Below are 27,812 nucleotides of genomic sequence, written 5' to 3'. Positions count from 1 at the left end.
AACATCACCACAAACTTGGTGGTTAGAGAACACACATTTATTATCTCACAGTCTCTGTGGGTCAGGAATCCAGGCATGACTTAGCCGGGGGCTCTGCTTCAAGGTCTCTGCTGAGGCTGTCGGTGCTGTGTCATCAGAACTGAGGTCTCATCCGAAAGCACGAAGGGGGAAGGATCCTCTTCCAAGCTCACATGGCTGCTGCAGGTTCAGTTCCTTGTGGCCCAGGACCCGCTGGTGAGTAGTAGAACTGGAAATAAAAACAAGAAATCCAGTCCAGATGGTTTCCCTTTGATATTTGATTTATTATGAAATATTTAAAAAATCATGAAATGATTGTATAGAATAATAGAATGATCCCCTTCATACCCCACCCAGCTTTATAAACAGTTTGCCATGTTCCAGTGATGTTTTCACTTCACTCTATTTCTTTTCATGAGGAAACAGGTGGAAGAAAGGACGCTCTTGTCACAGAAGGGAACAGCGTGAGCTCGTCTGTCTTTGCCTCTCTTTCTGTGGTCACAATAGGAGGAAGGATCCCATCACCGTACAGTTCATGGTGTGATGTGTGTTAACACATAGCTAGAGGGGCGGAACCTGGAGGCTTCACAGGAGGTGAAGAAGATTGTCCTTCCCAAACAGCCTCAAGGTGAGCAAGATGCCAGTCGGAGGACAAGTGGCCTTGCATCAGGACCACCATCCAAGATGACATGTTGAACGTAAACCCAAGGGAAACCTGGGCCCAGTGCTCACGGGTACCGACAGCTGCTTACCGCGGACGGTGGTGAGCAGAAGTCACTAACCCAACTCACCTGGGATTTCCGGGGCACATCTCTACTTCCATCTCCTGGTTTTGGCCTGAGTGGCCACCTAGGTGTTGAGTTCCACGTAGGCAGTTAGTCAGGGTCAAACCGCAAAGGTTACAGGAGTGTTTGCAGAGTTGAGGGATCCGCATTGTCCTTGGGAGGGCTTCAGACAGTCTTGGGAATGGATGCTCCATAACTCACAGGGCCTGCAGGTTCCGGGGTCAGGCCAGGAGTGACAGATTCAAGGAACAAGCGAGGTTTTGGGGATCTCAGGCTTTCAGGAGGGACAGCCATAGCTAAGCCAACAGACTGTCGTAGATAAGTCCTTTTAGTGCTTTAGTGTTGGGCTTGTATTTATTTTAGATTTTCTTGTCCCATAGTTCAGATGCGTTTCTCTCACACTTAGGTAAAAAACCTCACTTATGTCCAAAACCCTCATGAGGATGTTTAAACCTGCTTCACTGATCCAGGAAATGGTGCCTGGTAAGAACTAAAAATAAGCCAGCAAGGCTCAAGCGAGGTTTCAATGGCAGAATCCAAGGAGTTCCAGGGATTTCTAAACTTGGCCAAAGGCTTTCCTGGTTTTCTATTTCAAGTTCATTCACTTGAGGATTTTCCAGATCCGAAGATGATTCCTTCCTTTTCCTGGGGTTTAAAATAGAAGAGCCCTGGCTTAACTTTGGAGCAGATTGCAACTTGTACTTTGGTCCTTCTGTGCTGCAGGTGACGACTGCATAATGAGGTGGTAAAAGGCTCGGCCATCGAGTTCGACAGCCCGGGTTCAAGCCCCAGCCCTGACTCTCCGTCGGTCCTCGGGCAGGTGACGTACCCCTCTCAGCCTCGGTCTCCTCTTCTGTGAAACCAGGGCTGACACAAGGATTCAATAAGAGAACGCGTGCATTTAACAGGGGTTCTAGAGCACAGTAGGTGCTCAGTGAACAGTAGCTCTGACCTTATTGTGTTATTACAGTAAACATAACCATCTCTGTCTATAAAGGTCCTGGAAATGAAGCATCCAGATTTGTGGGGGGCGAGGGGGAGATAAATATACACAGCTTCTGGGTCAGAGATGGCTAAATACTAAATAATCTGCTTCCTGATACTCCTTGGCACTCAGCGAAGACTATATTTCCCAACCTCCCTTGCAGATAGGTGAGGCCATGTGACCAAGCTGAATGTGGACAGAGTCACATGTCCCATTTCTAGGCCGTCCCATTGACGTCTCCCTTAAACATGCCTCCGTGATCTTTGCCTTGGGATGGAGCTGACTATGTGGCCTTAGAAACCATATGAGGAAGATGGCAGAGCCCCTGTCAGCCTGAGTCCTTGAATGACAGTTGGGTGACGGAGATAAGCCAACCAGCACTGAGAAGGAACACCCACCTTAGACTCAGTTGACTCAACTTCTACTGCGTTTGAGCCATTCTGTGTTTTGTTATTTCTTACAGCAACTGGTTCCAAATGCCTGGTGCCATCTTGGCCACCTCCTTCCTTAGCTGATACTCCTTTCTTGCTTCCCATTTCCTGTTTAAAATTCCTGAATTAAGTAAAAGGAGTTATAAAGGTTCTTGAGGAACCAACTAACCAAAATAACATCTGGGCTCCCATTGACTTCATGGAGCACTCCGCTTTTCATTTTCTGGGACTCAGGAATTTTGGGAACTCAGTCTCATTAAGACAGAGCTTTGAGGGTGGATGTGGGAGGGCTCGGATTACCTGGATTTTACTGTTCTTGACATCGGAGCCTCAAGTGTGACAAGTAAGATTCACCTGGTGGTGTATCTCCAATTGAACATACTCAGAAAGGTTCGCGAAAGTGAAGAAAGAATTGAGAACGACTGAACTCACCGATGGAAATTAGACACAATTCGTACACACAGGAACTGTAGGAACTTGAGAGAACATACACTGGTTTTCACATCAGTCTCCAGGTCCTGCTCATCACAGAACGTCGGGCGCCCTTAACAGTGAGGGTCAGGAGAGAGTCTCGGCTCCAGGGCAAACTGCATCTTCTCCTGTTCTATTGTTCCCTGTTCTATTGTCCCCAGGTCACTCTGTGTAGGACCAACCTTCTTTCCTTCCTTCCTTCCTCGCTCCCTCCCTCTCTGTCTTTCTTCACGTTCTTGCTTTGTGTACTGACTCTTGCTAATGAATGTTTCTGCACGGCTCTGCTTTTCTGCAGAATGCTGGCAAAATGCTGGCTGCTTCATTCACCTGTTGATAAAGGTGGCTGCCTGTTAACGAAATGGGCTGGCTTGCTGGAGCCCTCTGTGGCCCTCTCTCTGAGCTGTGAAAAGAATGGGGTTCTAAGCTTCCAGTTTGGAAGAGAATGTCACGTCTTGCTTGGAGCCTGGAAAGATGTTTCACCCTTGGACAGCCCCTTGACACTTCCTTAGCTGTGTGTCACCTCGTTAACTGTCCTGTAGCAGCAGAGTCAGAAAGAGTCCTGCTCCAGGCCTTGTTTCTCATGCAGAAGGGCTTGGCAGGGAGCTGCGTTCTTGGATTCTATTCTAAGGGCTCACCATCTGAGGAGTTGTTGTGTAAATGTAAGATGCGACCACAAACCAAAACTCCTTATTAGGTCTCCTAAATGCAGGCAGGCTTCCCCATAAGGGATCTGAGAAGAGTTCTGGCAGCCTGAAAACAAGTGTCTGGAGGGGTATTGAGGGGTGTTGGATTTGGGGGCAGCGACTCTTCCAGTCAAACTAGATGCTACGTGGCTTGTAAGTAGATGTTTAGATGGACAGATAAAGCCCTTGCTTGTCAATGGGTCAGCACTTAGTTAAAAAAGCAGAACCATAATCATAGATATAGCCTCCCAGGATACATCACACTGTAGTTACAAAGATTAAATATTATTCAGAAGAAAGGAATTTTTATGAAGGAGAATTCCAAAATCCCATAGCCTTCATATTCCAAAAGCATTTTCTCATGAAGAGAATTCCAAGATACATTGCAAAACAGAGAGCTTTCTAATTTTTAAACCCTTATTAGGAAAACTCACTCAAATTATGACAGAGCAACAATAATTTTTACAGGTAATGACTGATTAATTGAAGTCAAGCCTTAAATTAGGACTCCACGTAGGACAGATTGAGCCCCTCTTCTCCTAGACGGGCTGTGGGCAGCAGTCTCGTGCTGGGATGGAATGGGGAAATGGCTTCTATCTGGGCACGCACCTTCCTTAGGGGAGAAGAGAAAGGAATGTGGGTCGAACAACTCATGTGCAGCAGGTGCCTTACAGATACATTATTTACTCACTGATTTTCTCAAATATCAAGCTTAGTATTATTATCCCCATTTTGCTTATGTAGTTATCGACTTGAAGTTCTCTCAGCTGTTACGTGGAAGACACACTTCTCTGATCCAGGTCTCCCGGGCTCTAAAACTCACATGTTTCCACTGTCCGATGCCCTGGTATTTATCACAGAGCGTGTGCACACCGTGTTCTTGTCCAGCTACGTGGGGATGATTTAAGAAGACAAATAACACGAGAATGACTATTCTAATGTCAGCATGAAATTCTAATTCTACAACTGAGCCTTAGAACTTTCTCCTTTAACATTTCAGTTAGGGTCTTGTTTTTTCCAATGTTCAACTCCCTTCTCCCAGGCCAAAGAGCCCTTTGAAATTAGTAGGGTTTCAGTTCACAGAGAAATGGGGAGCGTTTGATTTCTCCTGCATCTCAGCATCAAAGCTTACTCTGCTGTCTTTTCTGTGGCCTTCAGTGAAGTGATTGTCGGACTCTGGGATGCCTAAGAAACATCTGATGAAACTGTTTAAAAATGAATGCCTTGGGGGCTGGCCCAGTGGCCTGGGATTTGCTGGTTTGGATCCCAGGTGTGGACATGGCACCGCTTGGCACACCATGCTGTGGTAGGCGTCCCACATATAAAGTAGAGGAAGGTGGGCATGGATGTTAGTTCAGGGCCAGCCTTCCTCAACAACAACAACAACAAAAAGAATGCCTTGGGTCAGCCCAGTGGTGTAGCAGTTAAGTTCACGTGCTCTGCTTTGGCAGTCTGGGGTTTGCCAGTTCAGATCCCCGGTTTGGACCTACACACAGATCATCAAGCCATGCTGTTGTGGCATCCCACATAAAATAGAGGAAGATGGGCACAGATGTTAACTCAGGGCCAATCTTCCTCAGCAAAAAGAGGAGGACTGGTGGCAGATGTTAGCTCAGGGCCAATCTTCCTAAAAAAAAAAAAAGAAAAAGAAAAAGAATGCCTTGGCTTGCATTCTAGAGATTCAGGGGGTCTGAGGCGAGACCAGAATTTTTAAGTTCCCTGCCCTCTTGGCATTGGGATTTCTTTTCTAAGCCATGCTTTTTGGTTCTCTGCCCCTCTGGAGCTGCTCTGATGAGGTATGGACTGAAGCCAGAGACAGGGAGGGAAGATCTCACAGCCAGAGTCTCCAGAGGGAAGATGCCTCCCTTAGGAGGGACGCAGGAGGCTGCTAAATAAAGTGTTACTCTGTGAAAGAGAAAGGGCTGATAGTCAAAGACAGGTGCAGAGCGTGACACAGACCTGAAGGAGTCACGCCGGAAAGGGGAGGTCACAGAGCAAGCGGAGGCTGGTGGAAAACGCTGAGGGTGAAAACAAGGGCTTTGAAGAAGCTGCACAGGGATCAGAGACGATGGAGAGATGAAGGCCAGGAGCGGGCACGGAAGGTTGAGGACGCAGCGCAAGCGCCGAGCTCGCTTCCTGTTCTTCTTCCCTAGACCACCGGGGAGCAGGGGCTCCAAACTGGAAATTTGCAGAATAAACGGGGCTTAGAGGGCACGACACCTGAAGACAGGAGTCGGTGGGAAAGAGGCCCTCACTGCACAAAGCCAGTGCAGCTTTCAAGACAAGACAGGTCATAGCTCAGGGCGCCAACAATTGGCGGGAGTGTCATGTTCCTGGGGTGGGTTCTCTTCAAAGCCTACAGAGAAAGAGGCACCAAGTGGCGGGGGATGGGGAGGCCAAGCAAATAGCTTGGTTTTCCTGAAGTTGGCTTCTAGAAAGCACAGACGTTAATACCCTGTAAACTCCTAGAGGAGATGACAAATCAGACAATTTGCAGAACTTAGAAGAGAGTGGAGCCCACCAGCGGCCAGAACGGGCCCTGCGGAAGCACATTTTGTCCAAGTCTCTGCTTCGCCTTTTTTTATAATGTTCCCCTGTGGGTAGATTGGGGAAGAACGCAGACCGGGTTCAACAACGTCAGATCCTGCATCAGGAGCGTCTGCCCAGTAAACCACTCTGGCGAGAGAGGACCCCACCACTTGAAAGAGGCTTGTTCAGAGACATTTAGATCATCTCTGGACTTACATCATGTGGCTTCTCTCGCTTCCCACCCCTTGTTTACACCATCAGACTCACATCATTTCTTGTGAATTCCATAGAACAAGTTGCCATGGTGACAAGGCTCGTTTGTCTTCAGATTCCAGCGCTGAGGCCTGTCCCGTCTCCTCGGTTTCACTGGGTGTTCAGCAATGTCTCTCGACCTTCCGTGCCCTGTTCTGACTCCACCTTCTCAACGGCACTGCCACTGCTTGTCCAGTCTGCAGTCTGGTGTCCCGGCCGCCTTCCTGAGCTTGGTTCTCACCATGGGAACTCTCCAGACCCCGCTCCATGCTCCGACAAACAGCTTCCAGCAAAGTTCCTCAGGTTATCCCGCATCAAAGCCTTAAACAGTGACTCACTGGTCCTCTACTGGGAGGAATTCAGAGCTGTTCGGACGACCACGCCCAGGACCGCTGTTGCATGGACAGACCTCTCCCTCGGACAAGTCTCAAACAACCACCATCCTGGCCGATATTTTTATTAATAACCTCAATGAAGACCTGGAAGGTTGGATTTTCAAATATGCTGATCCTGGAGACCTTGGATGAGAACAAATGTATTGGAAGGTAGGACTGAGATTCAAAAAGAGAGACAGCTCAGGAGGCAATGCGAGTAGAGACAAACGAAACCTCCAGTGATCAGGTTAAAAGAATCAGCCGCGTGGAGCTGGCACTGGGGCCACTGCCCGCGCTGACAGGAGTGAGTGTGAAAATCCCTTGGAGGTTTGTTAGCTCCAAGCTCCCTGCGGGTCAGTGATGTGACATGGTTGTCAGGGAGCCAACGTTATCATCGGCTATTTAAGGAAAGCGTAGACTTGGTGTTCAGAGAAGTAATGATCCCACTGGCTGAGGACGTGGGGAGACTCCTGAAGTCTCAGTGACGACACCAACCTGAAGTAATGACGTGAGGATGGTCGTGTCACAGAACGAGCTGGGCCTTGCAGAGACCTGCTCTGTTTAGGTATTTACGGCACAGGCTGCTGGCATCACTCGAGATGGGGGAGTGTCAAAACGTGAATCATGGGGGGTTTGATTCTGAATATGCGTCTTTTGAGGGGGACGCTGGCAAAGAGGCTCACCCAGGCCAGAGCCGTGTCTGCAAATCATACCCCAGGGCTGATGCTCACGCAGCCGGGGCATCTGGCCCGTGGGAAGGCACAGTCGAGAGACCCGGCCACGTGTAGGGTTCTGATGGGCTCTCACACAGAAGGAGAAGGCGTCTCCTGCTCACCAGGTGGATGTGGGGCCCCAGGGCAGGAGCTGTCGCCAAACACGGGCACCTCTGACTATGACGGTGTCCCGGGTGCCTTGTGAGGTGGTCAGGGCTCAGCCTGGTGCAGGAGCAGAGGGTGGAGCCTCGGGGGCTCGTAGGGGCTTCTGGAACCTCCCCTGCCCCAGTGCTCTAGGCTTTAGAGAGAAGAGGTCCTGAGGTGTCCTGTGACCTGCTCCAGGCATGTCCCCAAGGTGCTCAGTGTTGATAGCAGAAAGAGTGCTCTGTGGCCAGAGCCTGCAGGCATGGGGACAGGAGGGTGTGAGGGAGTTGTCCCTCCATGCTCGAGTCCCTGTTGACGTAACACCTCTCACGGTCCACTTCTAGCCGGGACCCTTGGGGCCAGACTGCCAGGTGCCGGGGGACGAGAAGTTGGCTCCCCTCAGGCCCACTCAGGGCAGGCCTGCTGGGAAGCGGTGTGGCCCAAACACAGCAATTTCCCGGCAACGGCATCTCCCCTGCTCCACCAGGGTCTGAGGAGAAGGGACGTGGAGAGAGGGAACAGGAGAGAGAAACAGAGCGGGGTGGCAGGAGGGAGGGGCAGAGGCCGCCTCTGTGCTTGGGTCTGGCATTTGGCACCTGCTGGCATGAGCGCCACCAATTTCTGAGTCATTGATGAGAGTCTGAGGCAAAAGAATAAATAGCTCAACAAAAGGAAAAAAGTGGGTATGCTGTACCATCCAGATCCTTCCTGGGTCCTCCAGCTGGTGACGTGACCAGTAAGAGGACAGGGACCTCTGAGGGAGGAGATGCCGACCAACAGGACCTCAGGAAAGACGTAGAATTAGGCAGGGGAGCAAGACTGACTCCCAGGGGACATTTGGCAATGTCTGGAGACATTTTTACTCGTCAGAGCTCTGGGGAGGGGATGTGACCGGCGTCTAGAGGGCAGAGGCCAGGGATGCTGCTAAACTTCCTCCGATGCACAGCACAGCCCCAACACTGAATGTTCACCCACATGTCAACAGCGCTGAGGTTGAGATACCACGCCTTGGAGGGTTTAACCCCAGAGGCCTCAGTGCCCAGGGCTGAGCACTGCCCGGTGGAGTTACCGAGCCACAGGGCCTTAGAAGTCACAGGCTTCCTCTTACACAGGGAGGATTTGAGGCTCGGAGGGTGAAGGGCTTGTCCAGGACTCAGGCCTTGGGCAGAAGAGATTAAGAGGCTTCGAGGAACACAGAGCTAGTCCCAGATCCCAGCTCAGCTAGTTAACATCCGTGCAACTTGGGCAAGTTACTTCACCTCGTGGAGCCTCGATTCTCTCACTGTTAGTTGGGCATCACTTGATAACTCCTTCCTTTTAAGGAATATGTGAGATGAGGCATGTAATAAATGGCTCCTCTGATTAGGAGTGGCAGAGATGGAGCGGAAGTTTTGGCTCCTATCCCCAGTCCCTCCTTCCACGGTGCCGCCTTAGCGAGGCCCAGACCAGCCGGCCGTCAGTTCTGAGAGGCGTGTGGTGTCGTGGCTGGGAGCTCTGGCACTTGGCCCAAGTGGATCTGGATTCAAAGTCCAGCTCTGCCACTTTCAAGCTGATAAATTGCTTAGTATCCCTTTAGGCCTCAGTTTCCTCGTCTGTAAAACGGGGTAGTGCTACTGCCTGCTGTTTAGGCTGATTGTGGGGTGCAAAATGAGAGCTTACATTACACAGTTTAGCCCAGAGTCTAGAAGACAGCAAGGACTCATATATATTTTAGCTCATGTCTGCGGCAGGTTGGAGCTCCCAAACTGCCCGCCATGATGTTGCTCATCCAACATGCTCTTCTCACAATGTGAGAAGACACCAGGGGGGTGTCTTCATGAATGTGGGTGGACACGTGGCTATGAGGGCACCTTTGTGGCTTCTGAGGCCAGGTCATCAGAACGTGACACAGCTTCTGCTGCTCTTCTTGGCATGCTCACACTTGAAACCCAGCCTCCACGCTGCCAGGAAGCCCAAGTCAGCCCGTGGAGAGGGCCACTCGAGGGGGAACTGACTACACAAACCTGCCGGCATATGAATGAGCCGTCGTAGAAGTGGACCCACCGGGCAGCTGCCTCCGCTGGTGCTGAGTGGAGAGAGAGGAGCCAGTGGAGAGTGTGGGACCGGGACACAATTCGACTCATCTCTTTCGGGAACAGGTTAATCCCAGGGCCTGATAGGATTCTTGGAGCTTGAGAATAAGCCTCCCCAAGTGCACATTCTCCAGTATTATGCTTTCCTTCCTTCCTCCTTGGTTTCTGCCATGAGTGTGAGAGGCAGGAGTCACTGCCTTTGTCCACTCGAGTTTATCCACCCCGCCGTGCCTCACTTATGATTTCAAAGGATGAGAGGGGAGGCTAGAGGGCAGGGTCTGATGGTGATCAGGGGGAGATTTTTGCCCTCCTTAGGAAAACAAACCATTTATGATACCAACCGTGGTGTGTGCGTGTGTCTGTCCGAGTGACGGAATGGGGAGATGCTGCTGAGACGAGAGGCTAAAGAGCCTCCTTGTTCCTCCTCCTGAGCACGGGAGTCATTGCAAAGCCCCTCTCCTTCACCCCAGTGGGAAGCCGCCCAGTGTGACCGCCGAGCCCTCAGGACCACCAGGCCTAGCAGGCTCTCTTCCTGAGGGGTGAGGGCCATGTGAGAACTCCGAGCCTCAGTCACCAAGACAATCCAGCCCTTTTTGGGTTTTGACAGAAGGATGGAATAACAATGAGCCACCTGCTCCCTCCCCTGGGAACTCCATCAGGTGGACTGGTGACAGTGACCCCAGCTGTCTTGGGGCAGATGTCCAAACCTGGGACCCCGGGTTAGAGGAAGGGCAGACAGTCACTTGCTGGTTTCTGAGAAATTGACAGTATGTTGGAAACGCAACTTCTTCCTGCACCAAATGTGAGACGTTTCCAACCCCCAAGGCCTCCCGTGCCCTCTGCTCCTCCGGCAGTGTGTGTCGCCTTCCTTGGAAGACCAGTGAGGAGCAGTGGCTTCCATTCTGGGATGTGCTCGAGAGGAAGGAGTGGGAGGTGGGCCTGCTGCCCCTCAGCATTCCCAGTGCCCCCACCGTTGGGGCCTCACTTTTGGAAAAGGCCTGGGAGAAGGCCGTAGGGTGTACTGAGGCTGCTCTTGACCTTCAGCAGAAGGCAGCGACCGGCTTCTCAGTGCCTCTGGCTGCAGGAAGACGCAGCCTCACACCTTTACCTCCGCAAAGTGGTAGTTGAGCCATTTGTCATCAAGATGAGCTCCAGGTAGGGGCTGCTGTCCTGGGCTCTCCTTCTTGGTTCTTCCCTTGCAAAAAAGTTGGCATGTTTCCCGATGATATTAACTCAATAGGGAGGGATTTCTAGCATGTTGCTGACTGTCATACACATAGGTTATAAAAGCCGCACATACAAGGCCTCCAGTGAGGTTGTTTATTGAAAATGGTGCAATTCCTGGTGGCTAATGGCTTGTGAGCGGAATGAGGCCATGTGGCAGAAAGAGTGGCCTCTCCATTTGTCACTGGGGGAGGAGGATGGTGGCAAGGGAGGCCACTGCGGGGAGACTGGACCATGAATCATGTCAACACGAGTGGGCTTGTAGGCAGAGAAGGCAGGTGCCCCCACACTCTGAGCTCTCCATGGAGTCCCCTGGTTTTCCTGGGGGAGGGGTAAGTGTCTGGCCCTCTTTGGTGGGTCACGATGATCTCATTTTTGGCCTTTTATAGTTGGCTGTGCGAATAGCCTTTCCCCTCCAATGAATCACAGTTAACCCAGATGAGGAGTTTGGAGAGAGTGTGACTCATCCGCTCCTTGGGACAAACTTGTGAGGCTCCACTGGCAACAACACCGTGTGGATCCCTGGACAGAACTGGAGGCACAGCTAACACATTTGAGGAAGGCAAAAGGAAAACAAGATGAGGAGGGCCCTCGTCAGCCCACCAGCAAACTGTCAGTCACTGCCCCCCAGTCAGACTGAGCTGGAGCCTGAAGGGGTTTGCTGATGCTCAGGCAAGCCTCCTTTTTGGCCAGGGCCTCCCATCTCTGGCGGCCACAGGAGACCAGACTTTCCCAGGCAGTGAGGTTGGATTCCAGCATGACTTGGAGTCTCCTTATCTGGCCCCTACTAGGGGTCCTGGGGCGCAGCCAGGCTGCTTTCCCTCTGTGACTAGGGATGGCAGAGACTCAGGAGGCAGCAGGCTGAAGGGAAGAAGGAACTGTTAAGAACAGAGGAGGCTGGGAAACTCTCCTCCAGTCTGAGAGGATGGGAGGACCCCTCTCAGGTCGGTTGCTTAGCAACAGTGCCTCCCCTCTCTTCACCGCCTCTCAGGCACCTGGGGTCTCTTGTCAGCTCCTACCTTCTCATTTTTTCCTTCACAACTGCCCTCTGTATGCTCAATAACCAATTTCCCCTGGTTAGAAATGCTTCTGGGGGTGTGGGATACGGCTTAGCAGCAGCCAGGGCATATTTTCCTCCAGACCACGGAATGTCTTAGAAAGTTCTACTCTGGATTGGTCTTCCTGAGAGGACAGCGAGGGTCTGGAACTTAGATGCTAGAGCCAGATCTGGGTTCAAATTCCACAGCCAAGACTTATTAGATGTATAACCTTGGGCACGTTTCTTAACTTCTCGATGCTTTAGTTTCTCCATCTATAAAACAGAGAGAATAATAGTGCCCACCTCAGTTGAGGTAATGTGAGGATTCAGTGCGGATGGGTAGATAGATGGATAGATAGAAATAGATAGAAAGATAGATAGATAAATAGCTAGATGATAGATGATAGATCAATAGATAATAGATAGATGATAGATAGAAGATAGATATATATAGAGAGAAAGATTATAGATAGATAGATAGCAGATAGATGATAGATGATAGCTAGATAACATATAGATGGACAGAGAGAGAGAGAAACTTAGAACAGCATCTGGCACCTGAAACATCCACCTACGTGCCAGTTATTGACAGTCCTGGAGGACAGCTGGACACGGAATCTTGCTCCACGGTAGGCAGGGGGACCGGGGAGGGCCCCAGCGCTTCGACTTCACCATGGGAGATGTGGTTCCAGGCCTGGTTCTAACAGTGCTTTGCTGTGGGGTCTTGAGCATGTAGCAACTTTCCTTTTCTGCCTCAGTCTCCCCATCTGCAAGATCAGAGGTCAGGGCTGGAAGGGCCTGAATTTCCTCCCACTCTTCCTTGCCTTATGACTTTGGGATGTGGATGGGGTGATTAACCGCCTCTGTCCCCACAGCTATGGGGATGTTAGAAAATGTGGCAGTGCGAGGGGTTTCCAGCGAGCCCCAGAAGGGAGGTCTTGGGGACCCACAGGCAATAATCCCTCCGCGTGGCCTCAGACAAGGAGAGTGTCCGGTCCAGACCTGGGAGGGTTCAGGCCGTCCCGCTCAAGCTCTATCTCCTCGCATTTATGTTTGGCAGTTGCTCTAGGGGTTACAATACACACCCAACTTTTCAATTGTATTTAAATTTAATATGGGGCTACTTTAAGTAGAACATAGAAACCTTTCAACCACCCATGTTCCTTTTCTCTCCCCCTTTACCTTATATGTGCATCATTTATGTTCTGTCTCCACCATTAAGCGCCCCCATCCCCAAGTGCGTTATAGTTTCGGCTCTCAGTCGTCGTACGTGCTGTCAAAGCTTAGTAGAAGAGTAGTTTGTCGTATTCACTAGGATGTTCACCATTTCTGCTGCTCTTCCTTCATTTCCGAAATTCTAACTTCTCTCTGGGATCATTTCCCTTCTATCTGAAGAACTTCCTTTAACACTAATTTTACAGCAGGTCTGTTGGCAACGAAACGTCTTAGTTTTCCTTCGTCTGAGAAGGTCTTTATCTTACTTCGTTCCTGCAGGACGTTTTCATGGCATCCAGAATCTGAGCTGAGCGATCTTTTCGTTCTGGGCTCTGTGGTTTCTGTGAGAAAACTGCAATCAAATTTTTATTCTCCTGCTTGTAATGTGTCGTTTTCTCTGGCCGCTTTCGAGATTTCTTCATTTCCTTTGGCTTTCACAGTTTATGACGGTTTTATTTGGATTTATCTTATTTGATGTTCCCTGAGCTTCTCACACTTATGAATTTATGTCTTTCACTGAATTGGGGAAATTTTTTGTAATTATTTCATCAAAAGAGTTCTTTTATCCCAGTCTCGTTCTTCTCTCCCTGGGGCCTCCAATCACACACTTTAGACCTTTAAGTGGGGTCCTGAGGCTCAGTTCACTTTTTCAACCTCTTTTCTGTCTGTTCTTCGGATCAGATCATTTCTGTTTATCCATCTTCGAGTTAATGGAAGCTTTTTTTCCTGTCATCTCTAGTTTTTTGAAGGTGGACTCCAATTATTTGAGTCTTTCCAGTGAATTTTTCAAGAGTGTTCACTTTTACTCCATTTCATGCTTTGAGGTCTTTATCTGATGATTCCAACGTCTGGGTCATCTTGGGGTTAGCTCCTGTTGATTCTCTCTTCCATTTGAGCATTGGTCAGGTTTTCCTGGTTCTTGGCACGTCGGGTAACTTTGGATGATACCCAGGCCCATTTGCGTACTGAGCTGTGAGACTCTGAGTCCCATTAAAACCTTCAGGAGAATGTGGAGCTTTCTGCCTCAGCAGGCAATCAAGTCACTTAGGTTCAGGCTGCAAGTTCTGTCTCACCTTATGGGAATTGTGGTTCCCGCGTCACGCAGCTTTCAAAGCCTTTGTGATGCTGGTGGGGGCTGCCCCTTGCAAATGCCCTTGCCGGTGCTCCGGGACTTGAGTGGTAATTCATACGGTGCAGTTCTCAAAGGCTTTGCTATGCTTCTTGGGGTGTGCTCCACACGTGCACACTTGGCCATGACTCAGGAATTTTGTGGGCTCACAGGTAGAAATGTATTCCCTCACCCAGGTTCCATTTATGCCAACATATTACACAACCCTGGTGCAGTAATCAAAACTAAGAAATTGATGTTGATACCACACTCTTCACTAAACTATAGATGTTATGCGAATTACCCCAGTTTTTCCATGAATGTCTTTTTTTCTGTTCCAGGATCCAACCAGATACCATATCTTGTTTAGTCATCCTGTCTTAGTCCCCCCAACCCGTGACAGTTCCTCAGTTTTCTTTGACTTCCGTGACCTCGATGCTTTTGAAGAGTAGTGGTCAGATATTTTATAGAATGTCCCTCAATTTGGGTTTATCTGGTATATTCTCATTAATGGGCTGAGGTTGGGATTTTGGGGAAAATATCACAGAAGAGATCTACTCTTCTCACACTGTGACGTCAGTGGGCATGTGGTATCAACGTGCGTTATCACTGGTGATGTCATAAGGCGGTACTGGCCGGCTTCCTCCACTGTCATGTTCTCCGTCCACAAATGATGCTTGCGAGGGAGTCTGGACATGCAGTTCACACCTGAGGGGAGAGGAGTTCAGCGCTACGTCCTGGAGGGCAGGGTGTCAAAGAGTTTGATCAACTGTTAAAACCACCACAATAATTAGTAAATTTGGGGAGAAGTGCTTCGAAGCTGTGTTTCCCCTTAGAGGTCCACCCACGAATTTCAGCGTTTATCAGGATCCGCCCGCAACGGTCCTACTGTGGTGTTCGCACAGCCGCCTCCAGCTGACACCCTTCTACCTTTATCCCTGGGATTCTTTGTGAGGAAGATCTGTCCTTCTCGCTCATTGATTTCTTTAGTTAATTGTTTATATCAGAATGGACTTGTGGGTATTTATTTTGTTCTTTGGGTTATAATCCAACATTTTCATTATTTATTTTGGGGCTCAAGTCATCCTAGCTTTGGCTACTGAGAGCTGTTTCAGGTTGGCTCCTGTGTCCTTTTGACATGCCCCTCCATCCTGTCTTTCCCCCTACAATCTACCATTTCTCCAAATAGCCTTGAGTCCTGTTGTTGGAGAAAGGCACTTGGAAACCAAGACCTGGGCCCTGGGCATGCTTGTGGCCACTGGGATGTCCCTCTCTCAGTGGGCAGAGCTACGACATTTGTATATGTACGTATGTGAGCCCACGTAGGGGCACAGCGTTTGGGTCACATCCCTCCTACGGGTGCCTCCTGCAAGGTGCTGCCATCCGCCTTGCTTTGTGCTGTTTGTGTAATGGCTCATATTCTCTTCCACCAGCAAGCTCTCAGAGCGCAGAGTTCACGCCTGAGGGTATGTAGCACCGGATAGGAACCTGGGGCATGTTCACTTGGGGCTTAAACGAGTGGTGGGGGTCACAGGCTTTGTGACTATCTTCTTTTTTTAAAAAATGGTAAGAGCCACAGGTGTTAAGCTGAATGATATTATTTTAAATTATTAATATAAAAGAGTTTTGCTATTTGAGGGGAGGTCCCACTCGTGTAGAACAACTCAGGCCTTCATTGTGCTGGAAGCAGGAGAGGGCCCTCCATTGTGATTGAAGCAGCTGCTGTGTGGAGAGCTGAGTGGCTCCCGGCAGGGGACAAGCTGTGCTTCTGTTCACGGGTCCATATTTAGCTCTCGCACAGATGCCCGGGGCTGGTGCTTCGTCTGCCCTGCCCCCAGCAGGCCGCCCGGCTGGCCATCTCACGTCCCTGCTTAACCAGCCACTCTGACATGGGAGCACAAACATTCCGTGTTTTCCCCAGTCCACTCTGTCCGCGCTCCCCGAGCCCAGGCGCCGTGGTCGTAGTGCACGACTCAGAAAGCCTATCTACCTGTCAGCTCGCTTCTCGTTGGCAGGCCTGCCTGGTTTCGGCTTCCAGTTCCCTCTAAGGCCTTCTGGGTGGGAGTCCAGACCCTCTGCGTCTGGTGGTGATGTTCCTGATTCCTCTCCTGACCCTGGTTTGACGTTGGGAGGGTGGCTCCACCAGCGCCTGGGATGGCTGCATCTGGGGCTCGGCATGCTGGGGAGGGGTGCACCTGGGTCTGCCCGGCCCAGGCCGACAGCAGAAGAGCCCCCGACGGTGGCTTTCTCCCCTGCTCCACTGTCTCCTGCCTGCAGAGGCAGAGCAGCGTGAGTCGCCCAGCCCCTGGGTTGGGCGCAGAGCCTGCAGCCCAGAGTCCACTGCTGTTTCATCTGCCTGAACCTGGTTCAGCCACGACAGGGCGCCAGGCAGGCAGAGTGGCTCCTTACAGGTAGATCCACACCGGCTGCTGTGAACATCGACCTGCTGCTTGCTCTGGCTGTTTGCTGTAGGCATGTCGGTGAGAAGCCAAAGTGGGCTTTGCAGGGGGCGGGGGGGAACTGAGGGTAAGAACGGGCCTGGGGAGACGGTCAGACTCAACTAGGAGGTGGGAGGAGGCAGGAGAGTCTTCGCAGGAGCTGGGCCAGCAGGAGCTGAGGCTGCTGCCCTGGGGATCAGCAATGACGTGGCAGTTTTGTCTCTCATGTTCTCTCTCTCTCTCTCTCTCTCATACACACACACACACACTTCTCTCCCCCTCAGAGGACCGCAATACTGAGTGACAGAGGGCAACACCTTATTCGTACCCTGAATGTCGCCAGTGGAAACTGGAAGGATTCCTGTGAGCGTCTCGTGCCCCTCCACAGCGCAGCTAAACTGTCCCCGGACCTTGCCAACGGCTGGCCGTCCTTCCCACCCCACCCCAGGGCTGCTTCCCAGGCTGCCTCTCAGGAGCTCTGCAAGGGACTGGCCCGCACTTGCTTCTCGCGCACCCTGGGCCTCCTGTCCCACGGGCCCTGCCCATCTGTTCCTCCCGAGCTGCTGGGAGGCCAGCAGGCAGGGCGAGCCCACCGCAGGGGCTGGGGCATGCTGTGTGTGTGAGCACTTAACTCACCCAATGGCTCCAGCCCAGCTTCCTTCTTCCTTGGTTAGGGGGCCATTCCACAGTTCTAATTTCCGCTGCATCATTTTCTCCCTGGGCTCCCGGGCCACTGTCCTGAGAACTCAGACAGGCAGCATGACTTCCGCCCAGACTGAGCAAACCCCCCCAAGCCGGCAGGAGGTGGTTTCTAAGGCAAATGAACTTCAGAACGTGCCAGGACACAGGGCACCCCAGGAACCACTGGGAAGGTGCCCGGTGGCCCAGGTGGCAGCCAGGCAACCCTGGATTCAGGGGAAAGAGAAGACAGCAACGCCTCAGAGACCATCCCTGGGTGAACCTTCTAGAAGAGAAAATCGTATTCTTGCAAATGTCAAACTTTGAATATATTACCATTTTAGGTGAACAGATAGATACATGTCTTTATTTTTTTCTGAATCGCAGTCATTGGACCTAATTAACTTTATTCTTTTTGGGGAGGCTCACTGGCGCGGGCCGTGACAGTCAACCTGGTGTGTTCAGCGCCTTTTGAAATGTGCGGTCCTGCTCCGCCCAGCCCTGAGTGGTCCTAGACTCCTGAGCCCCTGGAGTTCTTGTGTCTTCTTTTCCCTACTTGTTTTCCTTCTGTCTTCTTTCCTGTTGACTGTGTGTCGTCTCATAGGGATACCCACGGACCTGTTTCCTGGACCTCTCCTTTCCCTAATTTAAAGCTTTCGGTCATTGTGAGCTAGCAAACTGGATTTACAAACTTATGATTGTTTCAAGTAAGAATGATTAGGTGAAAAATCCTATGGAATACACACAATTATTAAAATTGCTAAACAAGTTCGGTAAGCTCACAGCACACAAAAATCAATTGTATTTCTATATACAAACAACGAACACTAGATAAATAAAGAAAACAATTCTAGTCACAATATCATTAAAAAGAATAAAATCCTTAGGAATAAATTTAACAAAAGAAGTGCAAGATTGAAAAGTGAAAATTATAAAACGCTGTTGAGGGAAATTAGAGAAAATCTAGATAAATGGAAAGACATTTTATCTTCATGGATTGGAAGATTCAATATCATCAAGATGGTAATTCTTCCTAAACTGGTCTATAAATCCTATAAAAATTTCAGCCTCTTTTTTTTTCCGCAAAAAGTGACATCCTATTCCTAAAATTTATTTGGAAACCAAAAACCTAGAAAAACAAAACAATTTTGCAAAAAAAAAGAACAAAGTTGGAGAACCTTCACTTCTCAATTTCAAAACTCACTGTAAAACTGTAGTTTCAAGACAGTGTGGTCCTGGCATAAGGACAGGCATATGGATCAGTGGAACAGAACTGAGAGTCTGGAAATAAACCCTTAGTCAACTGATTTCAACAAAGGTGCAAGGCATCTATGGGGAGAGGACAGTCTTTTCAACAATGGTGCTGGGACAATTGGACATCCACACGCAAAGGATGAACTTACACAGTTACCTCACACAAGATACAAAAGTTAACTCAAGGGGCCAGCTCCATGGCCGGGTGGTTAAGTTTGCACGCTCCACTTTGGCGGCCCAGGGTTTTGCTGGTTTGGATCCTGGGCGTGGACCTAGCACCACTCATCAGGCTGTGCTGAGGCAGCGTCCTGCATAGCACAACCAGAAGGACCTACAACTAGAATATACAACTATGTACAGGGGGCTTTGGGGAGAAGAAGAAAAAAAAGAAGCTTGGCAACAGATGTTACGTCAGGTGCTAATCTTTAAAAAAAATTTATAAAATACATTAACTCAAAGTGAATTATACATCAAAATGTAAGTGCTAAAACTATAGAAGCTTTAGAAGAAACTACAGGAGAAAATCCTTGAGACCTTGAGTTAAGCACAGATTTCTTGGTTGACATGAAAAGTGTGATCCATTGCTGTGGTCTGAATGTTTGTGTCCCCCTAAAATTCGCATGCTGAAACCCAGCCCCCAGTGTGGTGGTGTTGGAAGGTGAGGCCTTTGGGAGGTGATTAGGTCATGAGGGTGGGGTCCCCGTGAATGGGATTAGTGGCCTTACAAAAGAGACCTCTGAGAGCTCCCTGGCCCCTTCCAGGACACACTGAGGAGACGCTGGCTGCGGACTGAGAAGAGGGTCCTCGCTCGAATGTAACCATGCTGGCACCCTGCTCCTGCAGTCCAGCCTCCAGAGCTGTGACAGTAAATTTCTGTTGTTTATCAGGCACCCAGCCTGTGGCATTGTGTTATAGGGGCCCGAATGGACTAAGATGTCCATAAAAGAAAAATATTAATAAATTGGACTTCATTAGAATTGAAAACTTCAAAAGAGGCTCACTAAGAAAATGAAAAGATAGCCCACAGACTGAAAGAAATATTTGCAAATTGCATCTGATAAAGGACTTGTACTGGGGATATGCAAAGAATTCCTACAATTCAGTAATAATAAGATAAACAACTGGATGAAAAAATGGGCAGAAGACCCGAATAGACAATTTACCAAAGAAGATATATGAATGATCACGAAAGACCTGAAAAGATGCTCACCATCATTAGTCATTAGGGAAATGCAAATTCAAACCACAATGAGGCACCACTTCACACCCACTAGGATGGCTATCATCAAAAAGACAGATGATGACAAGTGCTGGTGGGGATGTGGAGGAAAGGGAGATCTTCTACATGCGTGTGACCATGGACAATGGTACGGCCACTCTGGAAGAGAGTTTGACAGTTTGTTTAAAATTTAAACATCAGTTTACCATACAGCCCAACAATTCTACTCCTAGGCTTCTACCCAAGAGAAATGAAAACATGTGTCCACACAAAGACTTGCACGGAGATGTTCATAGCAGCATTATCCATAACAGCCGAAGGGTGGAAACTATCATCTGTCCATCAATTGGTGAATGGATAAATAAGAAGTGGTCTTTTCATACAATGGAATATTATTCAGCCGCAAAAAAGAAAGAAGTACTGATACATGCAATGACATGGATGGACCTCACAGTACTATGCTGAGTGAAAGAAGCCAGACAAAAGACTACACACAATATGATTCCATTTGTATTAAATGTCCAGAAAAGTCAAACATGGGGATAGAAAGTACACAAGGGGTTGGCTGGGGATGCAAACAGGGATTAACTCCAAATGGGCATGAGGGTTTTGTTGAGATGATGAAAACATTCTAAAATCCGATTGTGGTGAAGTCTATACATCTCTGCAAACTTACTAGAAATCATTGAGTTGTATGCTCAAAATGGGTGAATTTTGTAATACATAAATTTTATCTGGATAAAGTTAATTTTTAAAAAAAGAGTAATTAGGTGCCAGCGAGGGGCCCAGGTACACTTCCTAAAGAAAAGAGCTTAAACTTCTGTCACGTGTTAAATTGTAAGCTCTTCTACCAGAAGGAGCATCTGGGAGGGCTCAGTCCTGTTGTATTCACCTCCTTACCTTCCTTTCTAGGCACAGAAGTTCTCAACGCGTCAGTGGAAGGAAGGCATGAACGAGCCCTGGGTCCACTAGTTTGGCTTCTGGGGTGACACGCTCTTCCTTTCTTGGTTCCCGGGCATGGCAGATGGCAGGAGCTCCCCATGCACCCCTGTTCCAGCTCTCCTTACCTCCCTGCTCTGAGCTGCTAGAGGGCCAGTGATGGTCCTGCAGTCAGTGCTTACCGAAGGTCCCTTTATCCTGCCGCTGATCCATGGGTGCTGGTCAGCAGGGCAGAATTCTTGTCCTACCACCCCTGTGGCCCTCAGATGGCCCAGCAAGACCGTCTCATGTTGATCCATTTGCTCTTAACCCCAAAGGTGTCAAGTCACCGGGAGGCAGAGCCAGAGAGATGGGCCTCGCCGATGGCTGCGGGGCAGTCAGCCAGTGAAGCAAGGGCTGAGCTGGGCCTGCAAAGCTGGGCCTTTGAAGCAAAAGGCAGGGTCTTTCCATCTTGGCAAATTGGACCTTTTTGTTTCTTGTGCTGTTCTATTCATTCATTTTTTCCTCTGTTACTCATTCCCTCCGTTTGGTAACGGCAATAAAATTGCAAAATGTGACAAATGTTCTCAGATCTGCAGAAATAAGATGTTGCCCTTTTTATAAATGGGGAGAAGAAAAGATAAAACAGAGTGCACTCAAGCGGATGTATTTTTTTAAAACCTTTGTGCTTTTATTCTTTCATACCACAGAGACCATCTAACGCTGTGTGTTTTACAGATAAGGAGACTGAGACCCGCAGAGGGTAAAAAAACTGGCCCAGATTGACAGGGCTTGGAAGGGACACAGGCAAGATTCCAGCTCAGTTCAGACCCTGCAGAGGTCAGCGGCTCCCTCTCCAGAGCCACCTTGCGGGGGACGTGCAGGTGGGAAGGCAAAGGGTAATTACTTGATTTCTAAGTCTGGGTAAAAATAATTCCCCAGTTCGCAGACACCTGGAAGATCACAGGCTGGAGGGTAAAAATAAAACCCGTCCTCTGACAGCGCAAATCTTGTCAGGGTGATCTAATTCCTCCTTGCCGGGGGCTGGGCTTGGTGCAGGAGGAGACAGACGGCGGGGTCAGGTTCCTTGTCATCTTGGGCATGGGTCTCTGGAGGCTGCTGCCAGGTGGGAGGGAGCTTCCCCACCTCCCCATCCCCAGGAGGGGGACACGGCCACAGGGAGATGAGAGTGGAAGGTACAGAGAAGCCGAGTCTGAGCGAAGGGCTTCCTTGCTCTTTATTCCCTTCTGTTGACTGTCAGGTATTCCTCTCATCTCTTCAGCCCTCCACCTAAAGCTGGGATCGTGCAACCCTCCAGTCTCAAAACCCCGAAGACAGGCTGCAGAGGGGTGTGTGGCCAGGGCCTGGTGCTGCGCCCTGAGCTTGCAACCACGGACCCCGCAGCAGGTGCGGAGGGTGGGGAAAGTCCTGACCCGCTTCTCTCACCAAGGGCCGAAGTCAAGAGCCTCGGGGACATCCACTCTGCATTATCTTTTACCCTATTTGGATGCGAGTGGACAAGCTCTCCCCTCAGCTCTCCTTTAAAAAAAGTGTGGTCGTGTGGGTCATATCAAAAGAGCAGGCTACAGTGGCTTCTAAACCAAAGGACTGTGGAAAAGGACTTTCTGAGTCAGCATTGCCTTGATGGTACAGACACACAGCCTGTCTCCTGGAAGGGGCTCCGAGATTACGGCAAGGCACCTTGTCCCCATCAGCCCTCCAGGAGGAGAGAGCCCTCCGCTGTGGCATGGAGGGGCCTCGGGCCCACGCGGTGAGGCCCGGTGCTGGCGCATGGTCCACGCCCGGTGACTGTCCGATGCCTGGCGCGGCCGGCGAGCACCCAGGGGGAGGCAGAGGGCTGCCAGGTGAAGCTGGGCCAGCGATGTCTGCTTCCTCCTTCCCTCCGTCTCTCCTCCACCTCCTTCACCGGGCCTGGACCCCCCTGCATTGCTCACGGCTGCCCTTCTCCAGTTTCACGATCTCCTCGCTTCAGACCCCGTTGTCACCAACTGTGTCCTCGCTGGCCCTCCTGCAAGGCCCGGCTCTGCTTTCGGCCCATTTTCTGACACGCGGCTTCCCTCCCAGCGTGAGGCCGGCACTGAGGACAAACTCCTCTGTGCGGCTGTCGGAGCTCCCAGGGACTGGCTCTGCCCCAGGTCTGGGTCGTTTCTCAGCGGCCAGTGCATGCCACGCTTCAACTGGGCAGGTCTGCTCCGGCCTGTGGGGGCCAGCACCACTCCCGCCTTTGCTCCTGCTGTCAATTCCCCCCCATCCCGGGATGTCCTCTTTTCTTCTTCCCACTTAACCAACAAAACTTCCTCTGACCTTCAGGCCCAGATGCTATTCTTGATGGAAACTCTGCCAAATAGTGTGTCCTACACTAGCGATGGTGGCCAGGTGGTTGTGGTACAGACGGTGGTCCTAGGAGGAACAAGGACAGATTACGAAGCACGTCCCGTATCAGCCAGTGTGGTGCGGTGGGTAAGACTGCTGCCAGCCGGTGTCTGAGAACAAATTCGGGTTCCGCCACCTACTAACCATGGACCTTGGGCAAGTCACCTGCATCTTAGCGACTCGATTTCCTACTTTATATACAGTATCTGGCACATGATAAACACTACGAGAATGTTATCACTATATAGTGATTGACGGATATTATCTGTAATCTTTAACTCAGCCCAGAAAGGGGAGCATTCTTCATCCCATTTTACAGACAAGGAAAGTGAGGCTCGGAAGACTAATGGTCCAAGGCCACTCAGCTAACGTGCAGCAGGCTGGAACTGCGGCTCTGGTCTGCCGGTCCCTCCTGACCAATACCTACCTGTAATTTCTGTAGCACCTACAGCTGTTTCTACAAAGTTTCGCGTTGGGACATCCTCCGATTCTCCCCGCACGCGGCTGGTCTGTCTCCCAGGTTTTAAGCCGCTTAGGGGCAGGATGGCTCCCTGCACATCGTGAAGCGGTACAGTGGCTGGTGGGGAGGCGTCAAGATGCAAGCACGCTCTCTGTGAATAAAGGATGCAAACAATTAACTGCAGGCAGACGCCGTGCACAGCTAGAGACCAGCAGGATTCTCCCATCGGGAAGGCCAGGTCCTCTGGCCTTCTGGTCCCCATGGCACTGTCCAGTGATCAGGAGCCCACCAACTAGGGGGACTGTCAGGTCCTCTGAGACTGCCTTGCCGGCAGGTGCACATAAAACCTCTTTAGCAGCCATGGAGCATGGGCCTGGGGCAGTGAGATGCAGCATCTGGATATCAGTCCTGCCTGCGAGAGTTGTTATACCCTCCTGACTTCTCCTGACTGTCTGGAGATTCTAGCTCTGTGTTTGCCCGTCCACGCTGGCAAATAACTGGTGATGACATCAGCACCTTATGCCACAGCAGGACCGGGTGCAGGGCAAGTCAGTTTCTCAGGTCAGATTCCCAGGAGAACCCTTCTTTTTGTAAGTCCCTTCAGGAGCGTCACCTCATGGTCACAAGATGGCTGCTGCACTTCCAGGCTTCACATCTGAGGAATAATTAGGCCCTTTGCATGACAGCTTTCAGTTTCCCTCCAGGTAGCCTCTCCATTCTTCTGTACCCTACCCTCTACCCAGGGGACTGACATATGGGCAGTTCGTCTCCAGCTTTTGGTTGGGATGGGCCGATGAGGAGCCTCAGCAGGAGACTGGAGTGAGGGTGGAAAATGAGGTGAGGGTGCGTACTCCCTTGCTCCCTCCCTATGGAGTTGCCTGGGCTGCCTTGCTTCAACCAAAGGCCACCGCTCCTCTCCAGGCAGCCCTGTCCACACAGCTCTCTCCTTCTGGGTCTGGTCGCTGCTCCTTCTCCTCAGCCCTTCGGGTCCAGGGACGGGAGCAGCTCTGCTGTGGCACTACCCTGCCCACGCGAAGGAGGCTGGAGAGGCAAGGATCTAACTCTCGCAACCTCCATGAGGGAAGACAGCACGGAAGAAGGGATGAGGGATCCAAAGAGTCTGCCACGAACAACAAAGACGTGGAAAGAATTTTAAAAACAAGCGCAGACTTCCAGGCCCCAGGCGGGCTCCTGTGCCCTGGCGGCCTGTCGGCTCAGCGTTGCCCTCTCGCAGGGTGAGGCCGAGCGGATCCGGTCGGATGTCAGGGGCAGAGCTGAAAGCTCTCCTGGCCGAGCCCTTCCCTGAGACTGAAGCCATTGGTGGCAATCCTGCCGTGTGGCCACCCAGATTCAACTGAAATACTTACAGGGACGGGAAGCTCCCTACCTGGGGCCCGAATCATGAAAGGACGCTCCCTCCCATACAGCCAAAATCTTCCACCCGTCCCGCTCTGCCCTCCAGGGGGGCACAGACGGGTCCCTTGTCCTCGCGCCACCCCTACCTATGTGAAGGCTTGGCATCCCCTGCAGAGGCCTCTTCTCCAGGTTCTGCATCCCCGGTTCCTCTGGTTTCCTTTTTCCTGAAATACAAAGCCCTCTGCCAATAAGCCTCAGGGTAGCTTTTTTCCTCTCATTTTAAAGACAAATTTAAATTACTTCTTCCCAAGCACGTCAGGTTTAGGGACCAGAATTCCCATGTAATTGCTGACTCAGTTGCGTGTCTCTGCCATCACCTCACTGCAACATGCTTCTGGCCTGGAGAGAGTCTCATGCCTGTGAAGGAGAAAGGGCGTTTCTCTGTCTGAAGCGCTCACGCGCCCTTCCAGCCTCCCGCTGTGTGCCCTGGGCAGTGGCCGAGTGGCCCTGACCACTCTGTGGAGGGAGAGGATTGACGGAGAGGAAGTGCCCAGTTTAGAGGGGGCACACTGGAATGGTGTTAATTGGTACTATCTACATTGCAGAGTGTCTTCCAGTCTGCTCAAATACGTTAGCAATGCCTCCCACTGGCAAATTAAAAATTAACCCTTCGTGGATGCCTCCTGATACACCGCAGTCTAGGGAATTATTTTAAGATGGAGGCTGACATTCTAATTAGAGGTGTCGAAGCTCCTGAGTGGGTCCTGCCCGCAAAGGCAGGACAGACGGGAGGGTGTGGCCGCGAGGACCAAGTCTATAGGAAGGGATGGGTGAGTGTTAGGGAGGAAGTTGAATTTGAAAAAGCCTGAAGTGAAAATCAAGCCAAAGGGATGGGGTAGACATGCTGGTACCTGGGCACAGAAGTGGTCAGGGGCCCTGGTGGGGCGGGGGCAGAGCTGCAGGGCTGACCAGCCCAGGAAATGAGTCCTTTGACTCTGAGGAAACTGGCAAACGTTGGTGCTGAGCTTGGAGCATCTTCCCCGAGCAGGTCGCTTCATTTTTGTTGCACGGACTCTGCTCAGCCTGAACTCGTAGAATGTCAGCCTTGGCTATGACCTTGAGGAGCTCACATCCAACGGCCTCTATTTGTAGACAAGGCAACAGAAGCCCAGAAAAGCTAAGTAATTTGTCCAAAAGCACACAGGTGTGAAGTGAGGGAGCTAGACTCGAGGGCAAGGTTTCTGATCACCAGCTCAGCACACAGCGGACAGCCCGCCCCCCACCAGCTGCTCAAAAGCAAGGGGGATCATAAATAACCACAACTTGCTATTATCCACAACAAAACAAAACTTGTAAGGGTTTCAAATAGCTCAGAAGTATGTGAAGCAGGAGGCGAATGACCCATCCGCCTCTCCCGCAGGCCTCAGTCCTGTGCCTGGTTTCTCTGTGGTCCTCTATTTCCCTCCCCTACCCTCTGAATTCCTGTCAGGGTGACTTGCAAATGACTCAGGACTCTGTTCTTTTTGAGACACAGGAGCATTTCCGTGGCCTAGGACCCAGGAGGTATTACTCACGGCTGCATTTGGATTTTGTTGTTGTTGTTGTTAGAGCTTTTGGAGAACGCCTTCGGTGCAGAGAGGAAAAGCACCAAAGGGGACTCTAACCTGCCTTCCAGATAAATATAGAGTGACAATCTGGCAAATGTAATGGAACTGATCACAGCAAAGTAGCTTTTCTGGTACAAAACATTCTTTCAAAAGATGCCAGGGGCCTCGTGCTGTAGATTCTTCTTTGGAGGAAAGCGAAAAGCAGGCTTACGCAGCGCGCTGCCCCCATCCCGGCTGCAGCCACGGGTGGGACCGGGGTTAACGTCACTGGGGTCAGGGCTTAACGAGACCCCCGCATCGAGGGGAGACAGATGTCGTCTTCCCACTCAGCGCAGCACAGGGAAGAGGGCCCTCAGTGCCAGTGCCACGTATCCGCCACCCTCATGTCTGGAGTCAACGCCGTGATCCGTCGCCAAGGCCTCTCGGAGCTGAGTGGGCGGTGTGGGCAGGGCTGTGAGAAGCGGAGTAAGTTTGTCGGTGGAAGTCATCTGAATGCTCCCTCCCTGGGCCCTGTCGGCAGCGGAGTGCAGGGCCTTCAACCAAGAAAATGACGTGTTTGGAGCAGTACACGGAAATTTAAGTTGAAACAAAAGGGGGTGTTGGCAGAAATTGTCAAGACTTGTACTTTGTTTTTCTTTGGGGAAAATGGAGATCTAGCTTTTCTTTGCTAAGACAGAGCCGAAACGTATGACCCGCTTGTGTCAGGGATGTACCTGCAAACGTATTTTTTCATATTTTATATATATGTATTTATATAGTATAATACATAGAAAATAATTATCCTAGAATGACATACTTGTCTATATGTGTGTGTGTGTGTGTGTGTGTATATAACAAATGTCCATAACCCTTTGCATTGAGACTCTCCGTCCCCCCAGCTTTCCATAGGTGCTTAAGCCCATGTTTGCGTCATGGACACAAACAGAAGAGCTGGCAGACTAAAGCCTGACCCCGAGGCAGCTGCTTGGGGAGGAGAAGACAGTGTTGATTTCAGGAAGGTTTAGCTGACTCCACTGAGCAGCTATTTCCATGTCCCTTTTCCAGGTGGCTTCCTGCATTCCTCTCGTCCCGCAAGCAGGGCTGGTGTTCACACGGATGAAAGGAGACGTGGAGGTCCTGATGCTGGGCCTTGGTGCCACCACCCCTCCACAGCGCAGGCAAGCACTCCCACGACACGCCCCCAGCTGAGCACAGTGCCTGGCGCCAAGAGGGGGTCTACAGTGGAGATTTGTGGTGGGGGTGGCACGGGGCAGGGACCCGTGAGGCCTCTTTGTCTACACTGTGGCCGCAAAGCTGGGCGGCTCTCCCCACATGACTCCCTTCTCTGGGCCTGCCTCTCCTTGTGGGGTTAATTACACCAACCTGCATCTCAGCGAGGGGGAGTTAATTGCCGAACACTTTACAGTTATCAGGAGCCCACGAGGTGCTTCACCGCCATAAAGTAT

The 27,812-nt window shown here is 50.7% G+C and overlaps 2 long non-coding RNA genes across 2 annotated transcripts; one reads left to right on the top strand and one right to left on the bottom strand.

Moving 5' to 3' along the window:
• The first annotated feature begins 253 nt into the window (after window positions 1-253).
• LOC123289065 (uncharacterized) lies at window positions 254-27,068 on the top strand. The gene is made up of 3 exons (XR_011506073.1): window positions 254-646; window positions 1,527-1,623; window positions 20,545-27,068. It is a non-coding gene; the product is annotated as an uncharacterized lncRNA (long non-coding RNA).
• LOC139046240 (uncharacterized) lies at window positions 10,664-13,421 on the bottom strand. The gene is made up of 3 exons (XR_011506072.1): window positions 12,903-13,421; window positions 12,296-12,487; window positions 10,664-11,993 (listed from the first exon to the last, which is right to left on the bottom strand). It is a non-coding gene; the product is annotated as an uncharacterized lncRNA (long non-coding RNA).
• Window positions 27,069-27,812: the final 744 nt, after the last annotated feature.

This window comes from Equus asinus, chromosome 9 (genome assembly GCF_041296235.1).
Source record: "Equus asinus isolate D_3611 breed Donkey chromosome 9, EquAss-T2T_v2, whole genome shotgun sequence".
Classification (NCBI taxonomy): Eukaryota; Metazoa; Chordata; class Mammalia; order Perissodactyla; family Equidae; genus Equus; species Equus asinus.
The sequence above is the reverse complement of the archived record's forward strand: the minus strand, read 5'-3'. Positions and strand labels throughout refer to the sequence as shown.